Genomic DNA, 5,218 nt, shown 5'->3' on the forward strand with positions numbered 1-5,218 from the left:
CAACCTGTGTTCTTCCTGAATTCTGCATCATTGCCTGTGGCTGCTTGAATCTGAAAAGGGTCTTATGGACTAGTATCAGACTTATAGGCTTGATCTGAACTGGGCTGGGATGTTTGTTTGATATATATTTATCTTTTTTTTTTTTAATCAGGGGATAGTGCGAACACAGTCCCCCACTACCATAAATTATGCAGTCGAGTTTCCCACATTTGGGGAAATCGCAGGGGTCAGCACACCCGGAGTGCAAGGGGTGAGCCTCGCCCTGGGAAAACCACCTTCATGATCATGGTATCTCTCCTGCCAGGTAAGTATATATATTTACTTCTTGATATCAAGCTCTCCCGTACACATATATGAGTGTCCCTGGATTTGTTTCTGTAGTCAACTCTGCCTCACACAGTCTCTTTCCATGGTCTCAATCTCTCAGCCATATGGTCCCTTGGCCATTACTTCCATAGCACTGTGTCTCACAGTTCCATAACTTTGGGCCAGATGAACAGAACTCACTGCCATCCAGTGAATGCTGACTCATAGCAATGCCTGTGGGTTTCTGAGACTGTAGCTGTTTATGGGAGTAGAAAGCCCAGTCTTTCTCCCATGGCACTGCTAGTGGTTTTGAACTGCTGACCATGTGGATCACAGCCCAATGTGTAATCACCATATCACCAGGGCTCACAGATGAAGAGAAAGTACCCCATAATCTCAGGGCTGCTTTTCTCAATCTCCATGCCATTGTCTCTGGTGCATCTCTTCTGGTCTTGGTGGCCTCCACCACTTGAGACAGACAACTTATATGTATTCTTCTAAATGGCCCTGAAATTTTTCTCTGTGTCCCAGATGGCCTTATATACCGAGGAATGGCTTTGATGGGGGTGTAGTTTATCTGTTATCTGACCATATCCCAAGGAAAATGAAATATGATGTCTTAAGTCCCACCCACTACTAACGTAGTAAAAGCTGTCCACAAGGAAATAATGTTAACTTGGTTAACATACCCCCACTGTAATCCTGTAACACAGAACTCCCTCCAAAATGGGATCCTAGCCACAGACATAGAATCCAAAATTGTAATACATCACATAAGGATTTATGACCAGAGGGTCATGTTAATTGACTGTACCTCAACTGCCTTCAGAAGTGTATAGACAGATGAAGGGTAAATTGGCAAACAAAAGCTTCACATTTTTAAGTGATTTTTTTTTTTATGGTGAGTTGGTGGGAGATTTTCATTTCAGATGATCAAATCTGTCTGCAATAGTTCAACCCACTCATCGACACCTGCCCACAGCCCCATATTCTCCCCTGCTTCCTCCCTTTCCTCTTAGGGACCTCTATCCTCCTGTTCTCTCAGGCACTGCCTACCAACACTCCAGTCCACAGCTTCATCCTCCTGCCCCTGCCATCCCTCCCTCGGGGACCTCCAAAGTCGGTTCCCTTTGCTATACAAGTCTTTGTCCTGGTTTTGTCCTCACAGTAATGGTCTCATACGATACTCATCCTTTTGTGATTAACTAACTTCACTCAGCATAATGATCTCCAGGTCCATCCTTGTCATGAGGAAGTCCATGGCATTATCACTGTTTGTCAGCGATGCATAGTATTCTGCTCTGTAGATATACCAAAGTTTCTTTACCAATTCTTCTATTATAGGGTGTTTGAAGTATTTCCAGTTCTAGCTATTATGGATATGAACAGTGTTGAAAATGATCATCTGTCATTTGTGTTAAGGCCCTTACTTCTTTATGGTGGATGCCCAGAAGAGGGATTGCTCGAACATATGGAATTTCTATTCCCAGTTGTTTGAGGTAGCACCATATCATTTTCCACAATGATTGCACATCAGTCATTTTTAACGTTTTTAACATCAGTCTTCAAAACAGTAGTCAAAAGTTACATTTTCTGTGCTGATAAAATTGATGTATGGATTGTTATAAGAGCTGTAAGAGCCTCCAATAAAGTGATTTATATTAAAAAATTACATTCGTCATCAACAACATGAAAAATAATAATTTTACAGTATGATTTTTTCCCCACAGTTTTCCCACTTAATGCACACACAAAATAAAATGATAAAATTGTGTTTAAAAGTTATGGCATAATGTGCCCATGCATGTCCTTTGATCTTCTTTCAATAGTCTAAAACATCATCTTTGATTATATTTGTATTAAAAAGTTGCATGCCACAGTAAAAACAAAAAGTCATAAATCGAGTTGGGTAGTCCCCTGGCAATCAGAAAATAGACTACTGGGACTCAGAATTGACTAGAGGGCAGTGAGTTTGGTTTTGGTTTAGTGAAAGAGTCAAGTGACCACCAACTTTGTTTATGAGTTGTTCACTTTTTTGTGTATCTTAAAAAAAATAATGTGCCAAATCTCTTTACATTTAGTACAATCACGTGTATTTTAGAGTTCTTCAAAGTCCTTTCTAACCCTATGTGTTGAGTGCTTACTGCCATGGACGGTATAACTCTCAATGTCCCTGGACAGTGCTGTTATCTTTTATGCTTTGAGCAGCCCTTGTCTGTTGGACCATTGCCAAAGAAGACATTGTGTATATGAAATATTTTATGATCCTTGTATCAAGCAGCATGTAAAGTGTACTTGAGGCACTAACAAGGTTAAGTGAAATAAGTTCTACTAAATGTCACTTCCAAGTCTATCTCTACAGCATGTCTTTGCTCAGTGGCAGTGTCTCTCTCATTTCTTTAGTTCACCTGGTCAGTATTGTTTTTTATTGCAACTTAGGTTTTCCATTTCAGTGTGTTAACTTGGTATTCCACAGTCGAAACTAGTGACCACCACCGCCCAGCAGAGAGTTTCTGCTCCTTGACTGCCCTTCCCTCTACCACCAACCACCTACTTCCTCTTTACCCAAATCAATATCCGTTAACTATCCCGCCCTTTGCTTTATTTTCCTTCTTTTGCCCTCCCCCTTCTGGAAAATTCCAAAGCCTCTTCCCTCGGGTATGAAAGTCTTCATCATGTTTTGCCTTGTCTTCCTTAAACAGTGGTCTCATATAATATTTGTGATCATAGAAATTTTGTGATTGGTAAATTTTACTCAGCCTGGTGTTTTCCAGATCAATTCATGTCGTGAGGTGCTTGGTGATTTTTGTCATCATTTCTTAGTTATACAGGGTATTCCATTTCATGTTTGTGTTGAAATATGGTAATAGAGCTGAAGTAGACCTAGATATCACCTTCAAATACTACCCTTTTTTGTTTCTGATTTGAATTTTAAAAGCATCCCACCCAGTCCAGCTCAAGTCCTTTGGTCTGATCGATGCTAACCAAAGCCCTCTTCAGACTCACATAGCTGCCAGTGGGTAGAGCAAGCAGGCAAAGCAGGTAGCTGGGCGATCACAGGCTGGTGGGTACAGAGTCATGTGATTCCAAGGTCCACAGGAACAAGGCAGGACACCACAGCTACCAGGACCAGCAGGCCACACGTGCTGCCAACCTCACAGCCAGATGCAAAATCCAAGCAAGCAGGAAGGCGAAGAGAGGAAAAAGGTCTCACTGTCTCTCTTATAAAAAGCCAACCCCAAGGAAGGTATTACCTGATTGATGGGTTGAATCCTCCTGTATCTTCTTCCAGGTTCCACATTGGCACACACAAAAAACCCAAACCCAAACCCTTAACCATGATAGAGGTTTAGGGCCAGTCTCAGAGACTGGAGGTCAATTGGCGAAGTGTAGTCCACAAAGGCAATGTTCCACATTCGGCTGGAATCTTAAAACACCAAGAGGGATCTTAAAGTTTGTGACCAGCCATTGAAGATGCACTTATTGATGCAATGAAGGAAAAAGGAAATCAAAGACTCAAGGAAACAATCCAAAGGACTAATGGAGCACCTGGATCAAGCTTCCACACCGAGAGACCAGAAGAACTCGATGGGGTGCAGACACCACTACCAATCGCTCTGATCAAGATCGTAGCACAAGGCCACGCATAGATAGAAGTAGGACAAAATTCAAAATCCTAAAAAAGACCAGCCTTACCAGGTTTCATAGAGACTGGTGAAGCCCTCAAGACTGTGGCTCTTAGACACTGCTCAATCTTTAATTGAACAACTTTCAGCCAAACAATCGACAGGCCTATAAAGTAAATCATCACACCAACAAAGAATGGATTCCAGATTGCAATCAACCATATAAGCTCAAACCGTAACATTGATGCAAAACAAAACCTTAAAAGGCAGGAAGGGGATGGGGAAAAATGCAAAAAGAAATAGAGAACCAAGGAAATACGTGGGAAGAGTATTGTTATATCTTCAAGCCGGGCCCTGCCACAGCCCGCTTTCCTGGTGGAGTTGGGCTTGGCCAAATCACTTACCGGGACCCAGTGCCACCTTGAGTGCCCAAATTAGTTTTTTATTCAACAGTTTGATATGGGATACAATCCTCAGAACTAGGCACTTTGCCCTGGTGGAGAGTTGGCCCTGCGTGGCCCCAGTGCTCTGCGATGTTGCCTTTCTCTGCTGAACACCGAACTAGCGTGGTTGGGTTGGTTTTTTCTGACTCTTCTATACCCCTCGGTTGGGCTTTCTTTGAGAGCTTGATGGGACCTTTGTTATTATGTTTCTTGAATATTAAAGGAAGTAATTTAAAAAAACCTAATTTGTTTTGCAAACTTTCTACCAAACTGCAATTAAGAGGGGGAAAAGTGATAAATACTGTATTTTTAGAGTAATATATCATTGAACAGATTGAAAAGTGAAAGAGGGTTGCCATTACTAATTGTTCGGGAACAGCTGGCATAAATGTGTTTTTTATCTTGGTTAATTATAAGATTACCTGTACTCATAAAAACATAAGTCCATTACAAATGTGAGGACCATATGTTATTTGTTTATTGCAGCTTAATTCTGAGCACTAGATATGCAGAAGGCCACAGGTAACAGCAAAAATCCAAAATTCACTTGCAGAGTCAATTGAGCCTCCATTGAATTCCTTCTGACCATTAAGCAGAAAGCTGAAAAGTCTTGCCCTTAGGCTGAGTGCTTTAGAATTTGGATCACCACCACTCCCTTCACCAGCCCAGGGAGAGGCAGTCTCTCTCTGGGCCTCCCTAGGTGTGTGCTTGGTGGAGAATGCCATGCCAGGGTCCTATAGGCATGAGCCATGCCCTGACTGCCTTGATCTGCAGGTCATAGATCCATCTTGCATACTTTTATGTCTAATATAACGTATGTGTTCCAATCATGGTACCATTCCT

At 41.9% G+C, this 5,218-nt stretch overlaps 1 non-coding gene across 1 annotated transcript; it reads right to left on the reverse strand.

Moving 5' to 3' along the window:
- Positions 1-148: 148 nt before the first annotated feature.
- Positions 149-312, reverse strand: LOC115873836. The gene has a single exon (XR_004048620.1). It is a non-coding gene; the product is annotated as a U1 spliceosomal RNA (small nuclear RNA).
- Positions 313-5,218: the final 4,906 nt, after the last annotated feature.

Source organism: Echinops telfairi, unplaced genomic scaffold (genome assembly GCF_000313985.2).
Source record: "Echinops telfairi isolate 266 unplaced genomic scaffold, ASM31398v2 ScPeMD7_7469;HRSCAF=8507_1, whole genome shotgun sequence".
Lineage (NCBI taxonomy): Eukaryota > Metazoa > Chordata > Mammalia > Afrosoricida > Tenrecidae > Echinops > Echinops telfairi.